This window comes from Marmota monax, unplaced genomic scaffold (genome assembly GCF_021218885.2).
Source record: "Marmota monax isolate L192 unplaced genomic scaffold, Marmota_monax_Labrador192_F-V1.1 WCK01_AAM20220418_F8-fsc00006, whole genome shotgun sequence".
Classification (NCBI taxonomy): Eukaryota; Metazoa; Chordata; class Mammalia; order Rodentia; family Sciuridae; genus Marmota; species Marmota monax.
Window position 1 is genome coordinate 24,518,171 of NW_026693712.1, and position 24,298 is coordinate 24,542,468.

Sequence of the window (24,298 nt, forward strand, 5' to 3'; positions counted from 1 at the left end):
AATAAAGTGATTTCCTATAAAGACCTGAGGATATAAGGAAGTGAGTTATATGGGCAGGAAGAGTAGGTACTCTAGGGAAGAGTAAGTACAAAGTAGCTATATAAGGGCAACAAGGAGGACTTTGTGCCGTGAGTGGTGGTAAGACTAGTAAACTCTGAATAAAGTTCCCGCACTAAGGAGGGAGAGCAGGACTACAAAATTGTCTCCCATTTTAAGGGCTTGAGCTTTTACTCTGAATTACATGGGGAGCCACCACAAATTTCTTAACAAAAAAGTGATAGGATCTCCTACTTTTCAAAAAGATGACAGGTACTTTTTGAGAGCAACAGTCCTAGAAGGGAGTGTTATTAGGAATTATGTAGGAGGAGAAAGATGGTTTTGAGCCAGGATGACTGAAGTAGAGATGGGGAGAACTAGTCAGATTTTTTTTTAAGCAACATGTGGAAATATGGTATGATAGAAGTGATAGAAAAAGAATCAAGAATAAATTTCAAGGTTCCAAGCTTAAGCAAAAACAGAATGGAGTTACCACTTACAGAGATGGGAAAGGCTGATTTTTTAAACCATGTTCCTATCATTTGTTTGGGGTTCCAAAAGAAGCCTGACAAATGTAAAGCTTATGTCATAAATCTGGTAATACAGTGGCAGCCATAACATATGGAACTAAATCAATGATAGAAAATGAAGAGAACTTGGTATTTTTCTATTTTAAAGTAAGAAATCAACAACCTTTAATATGTAAAACAGCTGGTAAGTTACTGATCTTATAAATCAAACTATAGGTCTACTAAGGAGGAGATTGTAAGGTACATAGTAAAAGATGTAGGGAAGCTGGTATACTAGCTACTATGTTTCAATATTTAGCAAATTCCTTCCAGAAAGAAGTACATTAAGCCTGGATGGGGTGGTGCAGACCTGAACCCTCCATTCTGGAGCTGAGGCAGAATGATGGTAACAAGTCCAACCTCAGCAATTTAGTGAGACTCTATCTCAAAATAAGAAATATAAAGGGCCAGGGATGTAGCTCAAGCAGTAGAGCATCTCTGGGTTCAATCCCCAGTAGAGGAAGGAAGGGAGGAAGGAAGGAAGGGAGGAAGGGAGGGAGGGAGGGAGGGAGGGAGGGAGGGACGGACAATTATTAGAGTAAAGCCATACACATCCAAGATGGCTGACAGTCTTGTAATTTATAGAATGAAAATTGAATATCCCAAAACTAAAAATTAGTGCCTTTGCCATTCAAAAACAACATGCCAATTAAATGTTGGAGGTGGAAGAAGCCTAATACCCCAGGCTCTGAGCCGAGGATCCTAGCAAAGAACAAACATATTTTCCCATCATAAAGAACAATCCAGGTATGAAATAGACTGAGAACAGGGACAAATAAAATGTTCATTAGCAGCAACAATTACTCTGATCTACAGGCAGAAGCCAAGATGAAGATTGAAAAACCTAGGATTTACATAATTGACACTACTGACATTTTGAAACATGTCATTCTTCATTGTGGAAGGCTGTCCTAACCATTGTAAGATGTTTAAATGTATACTTGGCCTGTATCTAATAGATGCCTATAATAACTGCCCTCTCCTCCATCCTCTGTGTCTCGAGAAATTGTCAAATATCCTCTGAGATAAAAATGTTTCCTGTTGTAGAATCATTGGATTAGGGTGATGGGCAAAGTTATTTAGAAACATAACAAGCAATGTATTGATTCAAGGACTAGGATTTGAACTTTGGCTACATGAGAGAATTTGATCAAATGCAAATTAAATCAAAAACTTACTAAGTTTATAAATGAGTTGAATTAGCCAGGCACAGTGGCCCATGCCTGTAATCCCAGCAATTCCAAAGGCTGAGGCAGGAGGATCACAAGTTCATGACCAGCCAAAGCAATTTAGTGAGACCCTAGGAAACTTAGTGAGACCCTGTCTCAAAATTTTCAAAAATGTAAAACAGGACTGGGCTTTATCATTCAGTGGCAAAGTGATCCTGAGTTCAATCCATAATAGAGAAAGAAAGAAAGAAAGAAAGAAAGAAAGAAAGAAAGAAAGAAAGAAAGAAAGAAAGAAAGAAAGAAAGAAGGAAGGAAGGAAGACAAATACCCAAGACTCCCAACAAAGTCTTGTTGCTTACTACTTACTCCCTAAAACAATTCCCTGAACCTCAACACCTTCCAATAGAAAACCAGCTGCTAATACAGTGTAGTCCCCAGTAGGGGAATCCATCTCAATATCCATCTTGGTTATAACCAAGAGGAAAATAAACAAAGATTATCCTTGCAGGTGGTAGAACATGACAGTCATATAGGCAAACTAAATATCTATTTCACTGTCAGGGTAAAAAGTCTTATCACACCTGTCCAATGATGTATGTATATACCATGGACTGGAAATCTCTGTGGGTTATTTCCCTTTTTTTCTTTTTTTCCAGTTAAGAGTCTAATTGTTCTTGTTCTATTTTCATCCTATCATTGAATATTGACTTTATTACAGTTAGTTACATTTACCACTTAACTACAAATTGCTAGATTTTGAGGTAGTCTGTTCAAAGAGAACTGAGACAAATTACTGGGAAATCCTAGGTTTAAAGCCAAATGTAATAAACAAGTCATCGAGCTGTCTTTCTTTATTAGGGGACAGGTGGCAAATGCATCAAAAGTACTAAGCAAAAGATTCACATTCTGTTAGGCAAGGACATCTTTTTCGAGGGCATATATGTAAGAGTGGACAAGTATGTATCCTGGGAGGATTATAGTGAATATCTTTTGGATGTGCTTGCCTAGCACCCACTTCCCCTTCCTGTAATCATAGCACCTAATTTCTTTCAGTGAGCCACTCCATCCTGACTCTTGGCCTGCGTGGTTCACATTTCCTCTTCCCAGTTCCACTAGTTGGAACCTGAGCCAGATCTGGCCTGTCATCACATGTCATCCTTTTGACTGCAGGATGAAGGATGGAGAAATAACAAAATTCATTCAATCAAATACAATCAATCCCAGGACAGTTCGACAGAACTAAGAGTAAGATAAGTTCTTTTTATGGTTGGCTTGCTTAACAGGAAGAATTTAAGCTGGAGCCACCAAAGAGCTCCATGTAGAGTAAACTTTCATGAGAGTATATCTAACACAAGAAAAAGCCATGGGTATATTAGTGCCCTACATATTCAGGTTTTGGTCTCATGCAACTTAAGGGTATTGAAAAATCTAGTATTATTGCCACCTGTTTACAGATGGGGTTGGGGACAGGGGAGAAGCTACAAGAATTAAATTATTTGTTTAAATTCACGTAACTATTACTAGTACCAGAAATTCAACCCAAGCAAGTATGGCCGTAACATCCATGTTCTTTGTACTACACCACACTCCCTCTCAGGAAAACACTCTGAAATATCTCTATGTTTTATAATTACCTGTAGGCATAAGTTAAGTTCTTACAAGGAGTGAGTATTCTATTAATATTTGTAGAATGACCAAAACTGGAATAATCATGTCTTTCTGCTTTCTCTCTCATTCCTGTAACAGTTTGCCTCATCTGGCATAAAATTTTGCTTTATTTTTGTATGTAGGACATGTGCATTTCTTCAGTATCTTCATTCAACCTCTCTCAAAACCCATGATATTAGCTAGGCATGGTGATACATACCTTTAATCCAAGCAAGACTCAGGAGGCTGAGGCAGAATTATCACAAGCTCGAGGCCAGCCTCAGAAATTCAGCAAGACCCTATGCAACTTGGCAAGATCCTGCCTCAAAATAAAAAATAAAAAGAACTACAGACACAGCTCAGGGATAAAGCACCCCTGGATTAAATCTCCAATATCACAATAAAATAAAATAAAAACATGATATTACTGTATATAATAGCAAGTATCCCTAAGCTAAGTCACTTGGATCTTACAATGCCCATTTCATTATGGGGTAAAGCAGACTCCAAAATATACGTAGGAAGTCAAAACCTTAGAAAGAGGCCATTTCCAAGGTCTAGCTGTGAAATCATCAGAAAAGGACACATATGTTAATCCAGAAGTTAGGATACTGTTGCACATGTTAACATTTAAAGATGTCTGAAAAAAAATCTAGAAAGTAGAAGCTAGTAATAAACCCCTTTCAAATATTATTATTGAGGCAGGTAGGAAAGGGAAAAAAAAGACAAGCATTATGAATATAAGTTCTCTGGCATTTTCAAGAAATCTATCCAAATACAGACCATGAGAATTTCTGACAGAGCTGGAACACTCAGTGAAAATGTTTTGCAAATTAACGGTTGTTTCTCTAAAAGGTGTGGTGGATTGATTCACATCCAAATACACTGAATTTAACATTCCGTTTTGAAACTTATTCAAAAAAATGTCTATTTTCTCTTTAAGATCCACCACTTTTCTCAGGCCTCTTTACTTTCTCTTCCCTTCTAGCAGCTGGCTTCCTTTATCAGGAAAATACTTTTGCAAAGAAACAACACTTAAATCACTTCACAAAAATTATAGGACAATCTCAAACAGAGAACAAAGCCAAAATGAGACATATAGTTAGAGTCTTGGGGCCTCTCCCGCAAGACTACACCACACTCCTTCTCAGGAAAACAGTCTGCAAGATCCTGCCTTAAAATAAAAAATAAAAATGTTTTATAATTATCTATAGCCATAAGTTAAGTTCTTCCCCCTTTGGTACTGGGGATTTAACCTGGGGCATTTAACCACTGAGTAATACCTGCAGCCCTTTTTATTTTTTTATTTTGAGACAGGATTCTTGCTAGTTTCTGAGGGTCTCATCAAGTTTGTCAGGCCAGCCTTGAACTTATGATCTCCCTGTCTCAGCCTACTGAGTCTCTGAGATTACAGGCGTGTGTCACCACTCCTGGTTAGGGTCTCACTTCTAATAAGAGGAAGTCATCTCAGCAAAACTGCAAATATTTCAACATGGAACTTTTGAGGTACTCCCAAAGAGTTAAAACTGCAGTTAAATTCAGGACTTCTGGCTTGGGTCATGGCTCAGTGGTTGAGGGCTTGCCTAGCACATGTGAGGCACTGGGTTCAATCCTCAGCACCACATAAAAATAAATAAATAAAACTTAAAAAAAAAATCAGGACTTGCTAAGAGTTTACTATAGCTATACTTTGCCATTTACATTTACATCAAGTTTCCCATATAAAAGATCTAAGTTCAAATCCAAGTATCACTTTGTAAATCCTTGGATAAATGCTATTAACTAAATTGGCTTCACATAACAAAAAGAAAATAAAGCCATCGAATTCATAGGATTATCATAAAAATAAAAATAAATGTACAAAAAGGGCCCAGCACTTTTAGTGGGCACTAGAGAAATGTTAGATAATGTATCTGAATCTATGTAACTTCACTTTGAAATTTAAATGTTGAGGAGGGGAGAAAAAAGTACTATGCACAAACCAAAACAAAACAAATATACAAATGTGGTTATGAGTGTGTATAGGAAGAAGATAATAAAATCCGCCTCACACTTTGTAAAGAAGTTTTATTATATATAAATCTACGTAAAGATTCTTATTCTTCAACTTATATAACTGTTATAAATCAGATAGTGGCATGTCAAGATATTATCATTAATAGTTATCAGATACAACTATTTTAATTATTATCCTACAGTCAGTTTATTCAATGCATAGAAAATAAAGAGGCATGACAAAGTGAGAGTATTTAGCCAAAATACATAAACTTGGATTAATGCAGAATGATGTGAAATGTGACAGTTAATCAATCTGCCACATTAGAAAGTCCACCATACACATAGAATCTACAGTAAAAGAAACAAAAACAGGAAAGCTTAAAACTCTTTCCTTTGCTTCTAGCAAAGCAAAATTTGCAAAATCTTAATAAAACTTAAAACAAGGAAAACCCTTTCTAAGGCTATACATAGAAAGCAGAGAAAGGCAGGACATTGTATAAATATTTTCATGGGCAAGAGGTAGTGTAACTGCTGGGGTAGTATAACTGGTGGGCTACTGACCCACCCAGGCAGTTAACAAAACTGAATATAACTAGAAGAGTCAAATGCATTGTTCTTTGTATTATAATGTAAAATTAACCAAAAAGATCCACCAACTGACAGAAGCTTGGGAAATCCTCCCAAGCTGAAGACATCCAAAGAGCAGAAAGAACACAGACTGCAGACACCAAAAAGAAAACATACCCAAGAAACAGCAGCAAGTAGCAAGCAAAACAATGACCAAGGACTAATAATCTTCAACTTTGTGACAATGCAGGAGGCTTTGTAAATAATCCAGAAATGTTCCTTTGTTCTGCAAACCCCAGGACACAAGCATCAATAAGAACCTTGCCTGTATACTAAAGAAGTAATAAATACAAAGTCCTCTTGCCTTCGTTTTAGAAGCATATTTTTAACAACTTTAATGATTGAAGTCTTATTTATAGAATCATTCAGAGTCTGAAGGGATCATTTATATTTTTCAGTTAAATTTGACTTCATTTTATGGACATAGTTATATCCAAGATTCACAAAGATTTCAAGAAATAACACTTAGAAATACCAAGGATCTATTGAACATAGTTTTTGTAAGTTTTCAGTTCTAACTGTACTCCTACATAGAATGACTAATTTAAAAACAATATCATTCACAGCAATGTAATTTTAAAGATAGTTTTCTGGATGAGCCAGTATAAAGGGCATTTTTATATACTAGGTCCCTTAGAATATTTTTTTTAAATGTGTAATAAGAGATTCTCTATCCTCCAAAACTGTTAGTCCCACTCTGGAAAGAGCCTTTCTGCAAGTGAAATAATTCATTTCAATGTTTCTACAATTATTTCTACAATAAAGACTGTGATGATGTTATTCAAATACTTTTAAACATTCATTAAATTAGTTTAACTTTTAAACAAAGGATCTTCATTATCAATTTCATAAAAATCAATGTACTAATCTTTTCTTCTATAGCATTAGAAGAATGATTAGGAAAACTTGAAAGACATTCATTTCAAGAAAATGTGGGAATAGGGGGAAGGAGGAGGAAAGGGAAGGGGGGATACTAGAGAATAAAATTGACCAAATTATGCCATTACTTTGTATACTGTTATATCATATATATTGTATAGTGTTGCATTGTATATATTGTATAAACTTACATTGTATATGAGACTATGTAACAATAAATCCCTCTGCTATGCAACAATGAATCCCACTGTTATGCATAACTGCAATGCTCCAATAAAAAGGAAAAGAAAGAAAATGTGGAAATACTTTGGGTCTCCACAATAGAACTGTAAGGTATGTCTCAAACATATGTTAGTAATAACAGTTACACACATTTTTAATGATTTGCTTCCTTCAATAAATCAGAATAGATTAAAGTTTAGTAATGGTACTCTTAACACTTGCAGTCTGATATGCTTCCTTCAATGGTTGAAGAAGAAATGCAACTGAATAGAAAACTGCACATTAAAATGTGTCACACATGTAGGTGCTGGGATTGTGGCTCAGTGGTAGAGCACTTGCCTAGGATATGTGAGGCACTGGGTTCCATTCTCAGCAGCACATACAAACAAAAAAATACAATTTAAAAAATTGCATCAACAACTAATAAAAATATTTTAAAAATGTGTCACACGTGTAAATATCTTCTACTTTGATGGGAACAAATTCAAGAAACTCTAACTTAGATAACAAAATCTGTTTTTACTCCTGGATGAGAAAACAAGGGCTGTGAGATTCAACTACTACCTCAGTTCAGTGCTTGCTTCAGTTCACCCAAGAACTATGTCTATGTATTTAAACCATGTTCTTTTAAGAATTAGAACTTGGGTTCAATCCCTAGTAAAAAAGAAAGAAAAGAATTAGAATCCCATGTTTACAGAGCACACATTCTGAAATGGGGATATCTATAAGGTACTGCTCCCTAAAAAATAATGAGTATTATTAAATTTGAAAATAAAGTTTAAATTTCAAACAGATTAAATAAATGCATTTAAATGTGGAGGGAGCACTAGTTAGAATTTTAAGAAAGTAACCTTTGGTTTTTCTGTACCAGTTTTCAGCAAATGCTTGTGGTTTAAATGAAAGGAATTTAGGGCAACTATCCAACAACAGATGACAATCTAAGGTGAAAGAAAAATAAATCAGGAATCCAGACAAACTGAACAATTTTTTGGATTAAATCCCCTTTAAAGTAAATTTCTGATAATTCCTAATGAGATATAGTAATTTCATAACTATAATAAGAATAGATAATCTGAAATGTTGATTATTATTTCTATACAAGTGCAAAGGTCACACAATTTAAGTAAATTTAATGTATATTATTTTAGTTTCTTATGTCTAACACTTAAAGGATTTTTAGAATGGTAGAAAACCGGAACTAATAAAATTGCTACCATTTAAGAACCAAATACAGAAGTTAAGCACTTCCCAAATCCAGATATTTATCTACATTTTCTCATTTCTTGTACATAACTACCTTATGCAGCAATTTTATCATCCCCATTTAATAGATGAAGGAACTACAACTTAAAAAGAAACTGGGACTGAAACCCAGGTTATGTAACTCCAAAATAAACTGCTCTTCTTTTCACATTTCCCTACCTAGCAAAGAACACCTACCTTAAAATTTACAGTTTTTAATTAATACTTAATAAAAGAGCAATAAATATTGAGCTTGTTATGAATGGTAATGATGTAGACTGAAAATTAGTTATAGTTTGATAATCATATATGAATATTTAAGAACTAATTCCAAGTCATGCACAACATTAAATTTTTAAGAGCAGAATATATAATACCTCACAAATGAAGAAATCTGAATATTTTTATAGAAAAGTAGTAAGTAAACTTTATCATATTACCTATTTAAGGCCTCATATTTTCTCAACCATATAGCAGTTTCATATGGTAAACTAGGATTATATTTATATGTATGAAATGAGATAATGGAGGCGGTTGGTTCTGAGGACTCTACTAGTACTCTATTCTTTTCTGCTTTCCCTCAGATCTGGGAGTCTTCTTCCAATTTAGGATAACTGAGCCTCAAGGTCAGAAACTCTTACAAATCTAGATGTAAATATACATACACTAAAATGAAGTCCACAAAATTGGTTAACAGAATGTTACAGAAGAAATGGAGTTTAAGTTATTTTCCAAAATACTATCTAGGGTAGAATTATTGATGACTCTTCTGTATTTTTATCAATAGAATTTATTTAACTTGTATAATTGAATGAAAAATAGTAAAGGAGTAAGAAAGGGAAAGAGAGAGGAAGCAAGGAAAAACTGGAGTTTGATTTAAAAAAAAAAAAAGTTAAATATCTAATTTTTTCTGAATTAACTGAACCTACCATTGAATTTCCAAAACTATTACCCGCTTGTTCACTTAAATCTGTCAATGGCATGGTAGATTAACCACACATAAGTAGACCAAAGGAATGAAAAATGGAAAAACAACAAGGCAATCATAGATCTATAAATTCTGAGACATATCTCTTAATTTCAATATTTAAGAAATTAGTATTTAAATGGGGTAGGTACAAAAGTAGATTTACTAAAACTGAAAAGGAGAATTCAAACATTTAAAGGAATTTCCTAAGTATGGGAAAATTACAAATGCGATATGCAAATATGAATTTATACCCAATTCTATTTTTATTCCATTATTATAAACTGAAGTGCTATATTAGAAATATTCCTGGGCTGGGGTTGTAGCTCAGTGGTAGAGTGCTCGCCTAGCATGCACGTGGCACTGGGTTCCATCCTTAGCACCATGTAAATGTAAAATAAAGATATTGTCCACCTAAAACTAAAAAATAAATATAAAAAAATAAAAAATACTTCATTAAAAAAAAAGAAATATTCCTTTACCAACACTGTGATACAACACCCAAAAGTTTTGAGTCCTATTAAAATCTGACAAATCTAGTTACCTCTGTCTCCATAAAGTAATTACTAGAAAAATTTCAGTTTAAAAGTTCGTATTTGTAAACTTTTTCATTCTAAAAATACATTCTTATTCCAAAACAATATATGTAAGATTTATCTAATTTATTAAGCTAACACCACATAATTGATAATCTTTTGGTCTTCCCTCCAAAGAATGCTGATTTACAAATCAAGCACAAAACTATATTAACACAGGAATCCAATTATAAAACAAAACTTTCATTTTTATGACAAGTTCATTAGATTTCCTTTCTTCGGGTCAACAAAATGCAATTTACTTATCTGCAGCTTGGTTACAAAGACAATAACTTCTTGCTCACTCACAAAATTACTTTGAATAGTCTTATGCAATTAAATTATAGTTTACAAATGCTATTCCAATTTACAAACAAAAATAAGCACCTTTCAGCATTTTTGTGTATATGTACATATATAACACACACACACACACACACACACATATATATATATATAATACATATATATTTTGCTGGTTTTTCAAACTTGATCATTTCAGTTCCTCTGTTCCTTAATATTTAGTATACAACAGCTATATAAAATACATTATTGCTTTATACAAATGCTTTGTATCAATTTTTCTGCATAGTTTAAAATTTTTCTGAGTAAAATACAGAAGGAAAAAATAATGGTAGATGTTAAATGTTCACAGACCATAGTTACAGCTACCTAACAGTTTGAGATGAAATGAAAGTGACTTGTCTACCAAAAGCCTGAATTATTCCTTCCAGACTAATGACATCTAACTTTGAAATAGTGCAAAAGCTGCATTAACCAGATACTAAATAATCTTAGGTGGTGTATATTTAATACTGTCAACCATCAGAAGAGAAACAGAAGAGATCTTCACCAAAGGTCTTTCATGGAAGAAAACAAGAGACATGGATTCCAAGTGTGCCTACATACTCTCTTAATATATACCCAGTACTTCTAGAAGCATAGTTCCTTTGGTTCAAGAATGCTAAGCATAAAAACTTTTCTGTATTATAAAAGATAAATTCAACCTTCCTATGCACTAACAAACTTGTGACTCTTAAAAAATGTCTTAATAAAGACCACATAGGTTTACAAGGACTATAACACTGCACAATAATATATATTTTGCAACATTTTTTTTAAAAAATCCTGTTCTCGTTCCACATGTGGGTTGAAAAGTATTTTCTAGTCTTTAATCACTAAAATAGTTTTGGTCTGTCCTCATTGATTTTTCCATTATACTTTTGTATACCATGACTTCGTTTGAGAAATTTCCTTAAAATATGTGGAAAACAGTAGTACATCTTTAGAGTGGTTTGTGTCAAAGTGATAGTGATTCCACTATGAATATACTCAGTTGCTTCTGAATTTAAAAGATCGAATCTTCATTTTTTTTAAACTATAAGGTGAACTAAAACGAAAGGCTACCCCAACCTTAATGAATTATATTTAGGATTGCACAGCAGTGGTTAGCAAAATCACAAATGTAGTACAAAGTGCAAAGCGACCGCCTCATATAGACTTTTTAATTTGTACAAGAAGTGCCCTGGCCCTATGAACATCAACCTAATAAGTGTATCAAAAAGTTGATCCTAAGGGAAACTCTAAGGCAGAAAACTGACAGACGCCTCCAAATACCTCCCATCCGTAAATGGCCCACAGAGCACCCCTGACAGTACTAGCTTCGCACAAATGTCTCTCTTGATTGGGTTCCTGGAAGACACGCCCGAACCGTATGCGAGGAGAAATGAGAGGTGGAGGATAAAAGCGGGAGGAGAAACTGACACACGCGAAGAGATTGTTGGGCTCCAGTGGGTCTTGGAGACTGCAGGGCCCGAGTGGTGGAAACGGGCTGGGGTAACACCCAGCGGGATGGCGGCGCCGGGGAGAAGAGCGCGCGCAGAAGGGTGCGGGCACCGCGGGCTGTGGCTGCAGTCCCCCCCAACGTAGCCCACACCCCGCAGCGCCCTGATCCCGCGATGGGGCGGGGCCATTCGCCCGCCTCAGCCCGTTTGCGCCGGCACCCGCCCCCTCAGCCTCCAGGTCCGAAGTTGGTGGAGGGGTGGGCCTCGCCGGGTTGGGTGTGCCGACCGGCCCAAGCCCCAACCAGGAATGTCCCGCCGAGAGCAGGATGGGCGAGTAACCCCGCAGCCTGGGGCGGAGATGGCTTAGGGCGGAGGAAGAGTGGTCGGCGCAGCCCGGCCGCCAGGGCCGAAACCCGGCGCCCCACTGCGGGCAGGGATTGTTGCCCCCGCAACTAAACTGGCCTTCCCTCCTCCTCCCCCAGTCCCGCGGCGTTGCCCGGGGCAACAGCGCCTGCCGCCGGCGGCGCGAAACGCACCTACCTAGAACCTGACAAGCAGGAGCCCCTCAGACACTGGAGCCAGTCGCCACTCCGCGTCACGGGGGCTGTCACAGCCAATAGACGCCGCTGTCACGAACCTTTGCAGCCAATCCCGGTGCACTCCGGTCTCCGGGCACCCTCGAGGCCTCAGCCAATGGGCCAGAGCGGAAGGCGGGCGATGCCGCTCGGCCCCCAACCCCCTCCTCAACCACCTCTCAGCAGGCGGGGCGCGGCCGATTGGCCAAGGCCCCGGAGGGGGCGGAGCCCGAGCTAGAGGCCGGGTGGGCACGCGTGGACCAGAGTTGCGGGCGAGATGAGCGGAGGCGTGGAACCGCGGGCTCTGCGCTCTGAGCCCTCTCCCTGGCCTGGGTGGGGTTCTGAGGTCTTCGCTTTTACGCTGCTCTCCCGGCCTCATCAACCCGCTCCTCCCTAGTCAATATCCTGGGCTGCCACTGTGGGATGGGACCGGAGGCGGACGGCAGCGTCACAGGAAACTTTGGGAGGCTCGCCTGGCGGTGGCCGGGAAGTGGCCGATCTGGGGATGATAAGCTGGGGCCTCCTGAAAGGGACTATCTAGCGGGCCTGCCGAGGGAAAGGAATTTGGAGGGTGGGGGCGGAGGCGTGATTAAAATGTTAAGTGTGCCCGCGGGGTGTTGAGCGATCCCAACAGCCTAGATCTCCCGGAAAAGGGAAATGCAGACCTCTGCACATTCAAGTGCATTCATTCACATCCTTTTTTCTTGTGCGTTTCCACATTTTACTTGCATCTGATCTAACGGTGATTACTTTAATATGATTTTCAGCTTCTCCAATGTACTGTGAATCCCTTGAGGGCAGGAGCTGTGTCTTGTTCCTGTATTCTCAATTCCTGAGACTTAAAAAACATAAGACAGTATTGGAATTCTAATGGATGCTCTTTATGAAAGTGTACAGCAGTTCCTGGGAGCGTTCCCCTGTAAGAAATCCTTACCTCTTGGAGACTCTACAATGCATTAAGAATCCAAACTAATTTGCTTTTCCAGTGAGGGCTGTTTCTGAAGCAACTTCAGAATTTGGTGAGAAATGAGGAATGTGAACTAAAATTACTAGGTGATCTGTTACCTTATGAAGGTGTTATTCCCCACAGTTTGACGGTGTTATCCTCTCATGTTCCTGTAGCATGCTTTTTAAGACATTGTATCTTGTATAAGGGTTGAACCACATTCTTTGGAGCAAATCTAACATTAACTCCTTATCCACCCTCTCTCTTTAAAATGTATGAGTTATGTGGGAGCCAAAGAAGAGTGGTGTTTTTTTCTAAACAGGGTTATTCATTTGACCATAGTGAATAGCCCTACACATAGAAAAACATAAACGTTAGTTGGACTTTGTCTACTGTTTGAAAGCCAAAAAACCAAAACATGCTGTAAGGAAAAAATAAATATTAAAAAGAAGAGGCTTAATTCTCCCCTTTGAGATGCGGGGTTGATTTCCTTCTCCTGCAGTGCCCACCCCAGCTTACCCCCCGCCCCCCAAAGCGCTTGCCTTAGAAAACAAGTAACTATTAAGTGCTTTCTTATTTTTTTTGAAATGTATGCAAATCCTTTCGAAGAAGAGCTAGGTCTTTTTGTCAAGTTTAGGATCCAGGAATGTCTTTCCCTAGAACCTGGAAAATCACAAACATCAAAGGAGGTAACACCCCTATATCCCTATTCCTGAGAAAGTGGGAGTTTAACCTCAGTATGTGCCTTGCTCCGAGTTGGGAAAATATGATCCTATAATAAAGATAGAAGAAATTTGCTTTTCCTCTGGGAAAATTGACTAATTAGTTAAGTTAGATGATCACCCCAACTATGTAGAAAAGATAAATTATATGACACTAAGTTCTCTTACTTGAGGGCCAATATGGAATGGACTCTTTCTGTGTAGCTACATAAAAATGATGATATTTCTTTCTATTTTTGCAGTCCCTTAGCTCTGTGATATGATCACATTCTGGCTTAATGCTTTTTCAACAAAAAATTTTCTTTACTACTCTTGTGAGAAGATTTATGGGTTGGAAGATATTGTTTTTAATCATATTTTCCCAACAATACCTGTTCCCAGAATATTAAGACAAGGAAGTTAAGCATTTTTTTTTATTATTATTTACTTGTTTCCCATACTATTTATTATTGGGAATTGAATCCACAGGAACTCTACCCCTGAGTTACATCTCCAGCCCTTTTTATTTTTTATTTTGAGACAGGACCTTGCTAAATTGTTCAAGCTGGCCTCAAACTTGTTATCTTTCAGCCTCACCCTCCAAACTCACTGGGCTTACAGGCTGCCACTGACACCAAATCCAGTTTGTTTTGTTTTCTCTTTTGGTGGTGTTGAAGCCAGATTTAAAGATACCTAGTTAGTGTAGTTAGTGTAGTTAGGGTAGTGTAGTTATTGTAGTGTAGTTAGGGTAGTGTAGTTAGGGTCTAAATGGAGACCATTATTGAGACCGGATTCCAGAAAACCAGAGCAGCACTTGGGGAAATCCAAATGTTAATGTCCCCAAGGCCCCGAAGCCATCCTAAGGAACTGTTAACAAGCAGCTCCCAGCAAACAGGGAGATGCTAATCAAACCACCCCAGGCCCTTCCTGCCCAGATTACTCCTCCAGTCCAGCTATCTCCCACCTTTAGGCCTTCCCACCTGCATTCTATCACTGCAGGACAGAGGGAAACAAAGGACAGGAATGTGGGAGGACTAAAAGAAGACTTTAGCTATAAAAAAGGGAAGATCTCCCTCTTCCATGGATTCTGCCTTTCGGGTTCCCTTCTTCCTCCCGGGAGAAGTCTTTTCTGTTGTCCTTTAATAAAGCCTTTCACTTTCCACTCTACACTTGCCTTGGCATGCTTCTGTGGTGTTATACTTCAGCATTCGGGGAAGCAAGGACTCGTCGCCGGTCAACAGCAGTAACAGTGTTTGTTTGAGTTTTTAATGTGTTTTCTAAAATGGTCTCTCATTAGATGATGATTTTTGACTGAACTACCAATAAGTTTTAGTAGAACCAGAAATAATAAATTTAATGTTTAGTATCTATTTTGTAGTTTAATGCACTAACTAAACCTCTGTAAGCAAGCTTCTTAAAATTTAAGTTAGTTTTCTGAGAACATTAAATGTTGAGGAATATGTAATGTCAATGTGAATGAATTAAATGAAAGTTTGTGCCTTAAATGGTTGGGAAAGCCAGATACAACTATGAAGATTGCTTCACCATGATATACCTTTTCAAAGAATCCTAGGATTTCCCTACCTTTAACAAAGAATCTAAATCCAGAAAGATGTGCTTAGTGAATTTGTTAAATTTGCAGAAAGTAGCTTCAAGTAAAGATATGGTGAAAATAGAACTCTGTGTATCTGAAAACAGTCTTTCCAGTTCTACAACAGTCTTCTCAGTTCCACCTATTCACTTAAAACTATCTACCATATGCCAGCCTTGCTAGGAAAGGCAATTTTGAATGAATGTACTTAAAGTAAATGAATATGGCAAAAATCTATGCTCTATTTTTGAAACGGAGGGAGAAAATCATAACACATCTAGTTTTAAATTTTTCTCTCTGCTATAATTATCACTTTGCATTGCAACACATTTAACAAATACTTTTTCACCTGCTTCCAAAAATACTGTAAAATTTGTCTCTCAGCTTAGAATATGGAAGAATAAAGAGAAGTAATTTCCTGTCTAGATGATCTATAGGCTTCATAAAACACTAACCATCCCCACAGGTCATGAAGGAATATGTACCTCAGTTGAAATCATTAACATAGAATATAATAGATCTGTCTTCTTTCACTTCTTTAGATCTATACTAGGTACTGTTAGATCAGCAGGCTTCCCTTCCCCCTTCCCTTTCAAGGTATCTGTGGGCAGAGACTTTCTACCTGGCTGAGGAGACCTGAAATGGCCAATCAGAAGCTGAAATGGCAATGGACCCAAACCACCAAGGGTTCCTACCCCACCGGAAGCAATCTCCCGTCATTTCAGTCAGCTCTGACCAATCCACACAAACATGATCCCCCTAAACTTGGCTCTGCCAACCTGCTGTCTGTAAGCTGCAATTTAGATGGCCTAGGCCCTCCTACCTCCAGTTTACCTAATTAACATTGTTCTTGCCTTTCCTGCCTGCGACTGCCCCAGCTCTCACCCTTTCACAGATGGTGAACCTCACCCAGGACCTCCCCACCCCCAATAAACCTTCTTTTGGTGCCTCATTCTTGTTCTGTGGTTCCTGATGCTTTACAGGTACTATAACTGCTTTTGAAATGCCACAGTACTACTATGGCTGTAGACAAATAAATCCTTAATATATATTCCATTTTCCCAAATACTAAATTTTGTCTGTTTTAATAACATTACTTACCTGAACAAACAAATACAATAATGTAGACATAAAATCTAATAAAAATATTTTTTTGAGTTTTTTAGTTTTTTAGCTATCACCACCCATTCCTCACCCCGTCTCTCTCTCTCTCCCTAATTTAGTATAAAAATCTCCTCTGCTAGGAGTATAGCTCAGTGGTAGAATGTTCACCTAGGGCCTAACCTGCAGAAGGCCCCGGGTTTGATCCCCAGCACAACCACAAAGCTAAAAATTTCTCAGACTTCAAGAGAAATCTTGGCTATATGCTATCTTAGTTCAGTAGTCCCTACTTACCCCTCCCCCTTTTTTCCTCCTTTCTGTCAACATCTTTGATTTTGAACTCTCTGCCCTCTAATCCACAATTCATACCTAACCATTTACACATACTACTCCTAAAATAGATATAGCCAGATGAGGTGTGCAGTATGGAAATATTATCTGTCTTTATTCTATACACACTGCAGTGTCTGTTTAGTGAATATAAATTTCTTTTGGTTTTAAAAAATTATTCTCGAATGAACATTGTTACTAATGGTCTTGTTTGAAATTTTCTTTGAACTTTTTCTTTTCTTCCATTATATTTTATTCAGTTACTTTAGTTTTCTAAATTTAAAATGGCCATATGGGCTTCCTTTACCAATCTGTATAAGGAAAATAAAGGGGGAAAAAAGAAAGGTAAAATAGAGCTTCTATTCTGCCTTCAAACTAGATACCAAATGCATTACTGCCATCACACAACCATCCATCCTAAGCAGAGGCTGACTGTCCTTGCACTCTAACATTGGGGCCCTTGCACCCTAACACTGGTGCCTTTGCTTGCCCGGCCTTCTGCTCTTCATTGAGAAATACTACCAACAACATTCCTCAAGACAAACCCTCTCAAAAATGCCCCCAGATCATTCAAGACTTGTCCCTTTTAAGCCATTCTTTTCATTGTGCCTTCAAAGCAATGGTTAAATATGCCAGCAAGAGGATTTCCAGGTGGAGGGTCATCAGAATCATCGGAGGACTTTTCAAAATTTCAGATTCCCAGATTCACCCCCAATGATTCTATCTAAGCAGTTCTAAAAAGAGTTTCAAAAATCCGTATGTTTAGAAGAGCTCAGAGAATCTGGTCAACATGGTGTATTAAACTTGGGAATCTACCTCTCTGCCCTCCCCCCAAACTCCTTGGCACAATATAAACAGCTCTAAATCCCCAGGCATCTAAGTTGCAGGGATCCCTTAGGCATGAGTGAGAAGAGCTAAAAGCAATAGAATTAGTGGGAAATCTATAAATGCAGTAAGTAGACCAGAATCCAAACACTTCCTCAACAAATCAGCTACCCCAGTCTAGAAACAATGAGATTTACTCCCTGGTGATGTTGAACTAGAGAACCTCTGGTCTCAAGACATAAAGATGACTGAGTATAGGGATGAAGTGCCTTAGCACACATTGAAGCAAAGAAACAAGTCAAAATCTACATAATGAACTGAGACTTCTCCTACTTGGCTTCTATAATGAAGTCTGAGGTTTATGTCCTTCAGAGAGGATTTAAATTGTAGGAGTACTTCTTTCTAGAGAAATTGACTTGCTCAAGCAAAAATACTTTTCTGGCTACTGGGAACTGGGAGGATCTTCCAAAATGGCCAGATTTCCTGCCAAGTCACAAAATGATGAGGTCTGTCAATCCACAAGTTCCAACATGCAGGTAGCTTCCCTTATTCTTGAAGATAAAGAGACATCTGGAGTCATTTCAGTTTTTAGTAAACCTGTAGTCATGAAAACCAGACACTAAAACAAACAGGAAAAACAAAACCAAAGGAGAGAACAGAAAAAAATGTTCGAAGAACTATGAGTGATGTCCTTCAAGAAAGAAGAAAAGATATTGAATGGAAAAAAAAAAAACTGAATGCTATTTTTCTAAGATAATATTCAGAGAAAAAAAATGAGATTTTGAAAATCAGAAAATACATTTTATAACCCAATAGCAGATGATAAGTTGAAGTTGAGAGGATGCAAAATATCAAAAAGACAAATAGTTGAAAAAGTGAGAGAAAAGAAAATTAAGGATCAATCAAGAAGACTGAACATCTGACCAAAAGAAACAGAAAAGGAGGTTAATGGGGAGAGGCAGAATATCAAAGTAAGATATTTTAACAATACGGAAAGACCTGAGTTTTTAGACTGAAAGGGATCTAATGAGTGCCTTATAAATTGAATGGAGGAGACTGATATTCTGAAATTTCCAAGAGTTCAGATAAATAAAATTTACTACAATCTTCAGATAAAATAAAAAATTGCAGACAAAAGATCAGGCATGAGAATAGAAAATGGTATTGGACTTTATTTTATTTTATTTTATTGGTACCAGGGATTGAACCCAGGGGTGCTCAACCAGTGAGCCACATTCCCTGGCCTTTTTTATTTTTTATTTTGAGATAGTCTCACTTAGGGCCTGCTGGTATTAGACCTTCTAACAGTGATTTAGGAAGACAGAAGAAAATGGGACATAATCTTTAAATTTCAAGGGGAGATTATTTACAATCTAGAATTCCCTATAAAGCTAACAAATCAAACAAATCTGAGAAGATATACAAGATTTTAAAAAGTTCACTTCCCATGGGATAGTTTCTCAAGAAGGTAATAAAAGGTATTTTGCATCAAAAGGAGAGACTGACATAAGGGACCTGAAGACATAGAATCAACACTGGAGAAAGGAAAGGGGAGTACCCAGAATAATAGTGAAGGAAATTTCCAGGATAACAACTGTACAGCAAGCCTAAAAAGCAACCAGATTGAGGCAGAATAGAAGTCTCCAGAATGATGTCTCCAGGAAATGAAACAATAGTATTAATAAATTTCCTAATGTATGTCACCGCATGGAGAGGTGTAATATATTTCTGATTTTTAAGGGGTGACATACAAGAGAAGAAGCAAATGGAAAATGAAGCAATTATTAACCACAAGGGAAATTTTTGTTTTTTAAAAAGAAACTTTACATCTTAAAAATACAATCATAATATACCATGAAACTAAGACTTAAAAAATTATTACATAATCATCAAAATCTAACCAATAAATATTGAAGAAACCAAAAGGGATGATATTAGAATTGCTATAATATTATAGGAATAGGTTGAAGGAAACTGGGAAGAATGAATGTGAAAACAACTAAATCCTCTTCAGATAATTACTAATGTTAAAAAAAAATCAAGAAAGGAAAAAAAAAATCAAGAAAGGGTATTGTCAGCATGCTTCTTTGGTAGAAAGGGTCCCCTGCCAGTGTGGAAAGAAGAGTTCAATTATGATAAGAGACTCAGAGGCTACAATAGGGAACTTGGGGGACAGAGGTTCTTCCCTGAAGCCAAGTGGAAGATAGAGACAATAAGCAAGAAAACAAATTAACAGGCAACCTATAGATTGTGATCAGTGCTGAAAGGGAAATTAAGGAAATGATGTGAGAGAATTTTAAAGAGGGCTGGAAAGAAGCAAGTGACTGAGCTTCAAGTCTTAACTTCACAGTTATATAGTGTGAACCCAAACAAATCCCTTGACCTTTCTGAGTCTCCTTTTTTTTTTTTAATCCATTAACTACAGATAATAATTCTAACCTCACTGGTTCTTATGAGGATTAATTAAGACAGAGTAAATGAAATAATTTTTAATTTATAAATTATTTTCAGATACAAGGTATTTACTCTTGTGGAGGCTCTTATCACCTCTTAATTAGTTTCACTACCTGCCTCCTAGGGTTCTGTGGTACAAATTGACAATAGTGAGGCTACCTGTCATTTTCAACCAAATGCTTTGGCTTAAAGGTATGTCTAGTTTCTTAACCTTGGTTTTAGAGCCCTTTACAAATATACATGCTCTTTAACTATCCAGATTTATCTCCTACTACACAGTTATCTTTCCCTATTCCCCTCTAGTTATAGAATAGTATGCCTCTAAATTCATTTAATTTACATACAGTAAAAATCCCTCTTTTTAGTGTACATTTCTATGCCTTTTGACCAATACAGAGCCATGTAACTATCAGGGCTATCAAAGTAAAGAACACTTTACAAAACCTTTCCAGAAAAATGAGGAAATTTTGTTGAAGGATTTTGTAACTTCACCTTGAAAACAGTCAATCCCATACCCACACATTCTCTGACAATCACTGATATATTCCTCATTAATATAATCTTACATTTTCCAAAAGGTCATGTAAATGGAATCACATTGTATATAGCCTTTTGAGTCTGGCTTTTCTCACTTAGCATAATGCATTTGACATTTGTCTATGTTTTACTGAATGTATTAGTAGTTTTTTCCATTTTATCACAGTGTGGTATTTCATTGTTTATTCATTTCCGATTTGAGAACCTTTTTCCATTTTTGGCAGTTATGAATAAAATTGCTATAAATACTCATACAGAAGTTTTCTTGTAAGAACATAACTTTTCATTTCACTTGGATAAATACTTAAGGAGTGAGATTGTTGGTCCTTCTGGTAACTGCATATTTAACTTTATAAGACATTGCAGAACTTTTTGAAGTGGCTGTATCATTTTACATTTCCAACAGTAATGCATGATGTTTCCAGTTGCTCTTGATTTTCACCAGCACTTTGTACTGTTGGAGAGAAATTAAGGAGTTTGTTTTGCCTTTTTGGTAGGTGTGCAGTGGTATTTTATTGTGGTATTTTATTTAATTTACACTTCCCTAATGACTAATTACCTTGAGTATCATTTCGTGTATTTATTTGCATTCATGTATATTCTTTGGTGAAGTGTCTGTTCAAAGCTTTTATCCCTTTTTGAAATAGGATTGCTGTTTTGAAAAGAAAGAACAAAACTGAAGGAATCATATGGCCTGATTTCAAGACTTATCAAAAAGTAACAGTAATAAAGTGAGTGAAGGGTGGGTAAAAACACAGGCAAAAGGATCATGAAACAAGGAATCCAGAAATAGACCCATGAAAATATGATCAATTGATTATTGGCAAAGGTTCAAAGATATTTCAATGGGAAAGGATGATCTTTTCAATAAATAGTGCAGTAATAATTAGAAACTGACATGAAAATAATGACCCATACCTCTCACTTTATACCAAAATTAACTCAAAATTGATCACAGATCTAAATGTGAAATAGTAAAAGTTTCAGAGAAAACTACAGGAGAAAAATCTCTGTGACCTTCAATTAAGAAAAGAGTTCTTAAATACAACACTAAAAGCATAATACAAAAAAGAAAAAATAAATAATTTAGACTTGATCAAAATTAGAATATTGCTTTGTGAAAGACAATGGCAGGAAAATTAAAAGACAATCCAAAGAAAATATTTATAAGTCACTACTGAACATTCTACTTTAAAAAAAAAAAAATGAAGCCTACCCAGTGGCTGTGTAGGCTGAGACAGGAGGATCATAGGTTCAAAGCCGCCTCAGCAAAAGTGAGGTGCTAAGCGGCTCAGTGAGACCCTGTCTCTAATAAAATACAAAATAGGGCTGGGGATGTGGCTTTGTGGTCAAGTGCTCCTGAGTTCAATCCCCATTACCAAAAAATAAAAAATAAAAAAAAAATAATGAGGGTGAAGGAGGGGAAGGAAACGGAATACCATTATTATCTGTAATTGTAATGCATCAATAAATAATTTAAAATGCTTTCCATTCTTTCAGGCTCAACTCAAATCTCATCTTTGAAAATTATGAAGACCAAATGAGTTAGATGGGTCTGTCTGGACCATTAGTGGATGAATGCATAAATACATCTCAGTCATTATTATTTTCTTACAGAACCACAGATACTAATAATATTCTTATAGTTTTAATATTCAGTCCCTTTTATACCTAAAAACTTATACAAATTTATGTTAGACACTTGATAAGGTTTGGGTATACTATAGTGTATTACCATACAATGAAATGAAACTATTGACCAAATCAAATAATAAATACAATAGATGACATCATCTTATAGATCTGAAATTGTTCACATTATGGTTTAGCCCTAGTGCAAGGTCATATCTAATGAGGGCAGGTCTAGTAATATATATTTTATAACGTATGTAGTGTCTTATATGGATCTATGAATATGTATTTAAATATATGCTTATCAAAAATTAAAAAATGTTTGGAAAAAATTCTAAATTATATCATCTTGTTTACTTTGTTGAAATGGCAATTCTTCCACTCAGTTTCATCTTTCACTAGATCTATAGTAATATCATTGTTTTCTTTTAACATTAGAAACTTTTGTTTTCTGTAGAGACCATTTAGTGTAAACTCATTTTTTCACATTGATTGGTTAAATTTAAACACTGCCCCCTTTTGCCCCTAGCTTAGTGCTAAGGATCAAACAAGGAGCCCTTAGTAAATTAACATACAGGGGACTTGTATTCCAGGAGTTCTGGAAAATATGATTTTTCAGACAATCCAAAAAGATTTTCAGGCAATTCATTTCTTACATACAGAGCTTCCCAGTGTCTCCGTGTTAAAGGAAATGGGTATCCATTCTACAGCAAGGCTAACACAGGTGCAAAGAAGTAATTGAGCAGATCTATTGTGCTGGTTTTAACACTGAGATAGTCCCCAACCGCAGCAGGAAGTTGTGCTTAATTTAATGCTTGCCCTTTGCTATCACGTGATTCTTGTTTTTGAACTATGGTTTTGTTCTACTCCAGAAGGACAGTGCAGCATGTATAAAGAAATGACAGTGGTTACTGCCATGGAAACATTGGGAGAGAAAACTGCTGCAGTGGTGCATTCCTATAATCTCAGCTTCTTGGGAGACTAAGACAAAAGAATCACAAGTTCAAGACTGTGTCTCAAAATAAAATAATAAAAAGCACTGGGAGTGTAGCCTAGTGGTAGAGCACCCTTGGTTCAATCCCCAGTACCACAAAAACAAGAAACATTGGGATAGAGAAGAGAGGAGGGACTGGGGTTACCCCAAGAAATAGTTTTACAATAACTTTGTTGTTATACAATAATAAATTTTATTGCAAATAAACTTAGTTTTAACAACAAAAAAAATGAAGATGTAATTCAACTCAATCCAATGGTTGGTTGATCACATAGTATGTCCCAGGTTTTGTGCTGTATGAATCCTTACACAGTATTCCTGCTCTTAAGGAGCACAGTGCTTTATTTGTGAAAATATCTGTAGTAATTAAACAATCTCCAACAAGGGGCAATTTAAATAGTTATTAAAAATAAAGTCTGACAGAAAAAAATCCACAAAGCTAAAGTCTACTAATTCTTGATAAAGGTGCCAAAAACTTATAATGGAGAAAAGACAGCCTCTTTAATGGATGGTGCTGGGAAAACTATACATGTGTAAAAGACCAAAAATAGACACCTAATTCTTTCCCCTGCAGAAACAGCAACTCAAAATGGATCAAAAACCTTAGAATGAGCCCAGAAACTTTACAACTACTAGAGGACAACATTGTCAACACACCAACATATATGCACAGACACAATTTCCTTAATAGGACTCCTCCAGCCTAGGAAATGTTACCCAGAATCAATAAATGTGATGGAACCAAACTAAAAGCTTCTGCACAGCAAAGGAACCAATTAAAAGTTCAAAGAAAGAACCTACAGAATGGGAGAAAATGTTTGCCAGCTCCTCTTCTGATAGATTAGGATCAAGGTTATGGCTCAGTGGTAGAGTGCTCAATCCTCAGCACCACATAAA

At 36.7% G+C, this 24,298-nt stretch overlaps 1 protein-coding gene across 11 annotated transcripts in view; it reads right to left on the minus strand.

The window, feature by feature from the left end:
- Positions 1 to 24,298, minus strand: part of Fer (FER tyrosine kinase) — a 456,651-nt gene that overhangs the window by 406,870 nt on the left and 25,483 nt on the right. For 5 of the 11 annotated variants that reach the window (XR_009228307.1, XM_058584320.1, XM_058584321.1 and 2 more), the window contains exon 1: positions 12,256 to 12,383. The exons of 2 other annotated variants lie outside the window; for them this stretch is intronic. The gene's annotated coding sequence lies outside the window, so the exon portion shown is untranslated. Of the gene's footprint in view, positions 1 to 12,255; positions 12,403 to 24,298 lie in introns of those variants that run through there. 4 more of the 11 variants (XM_046460092.2, XM_046460090.2, XM_058584319.1 and 1 more) reach the window with 4 other exon arrangements.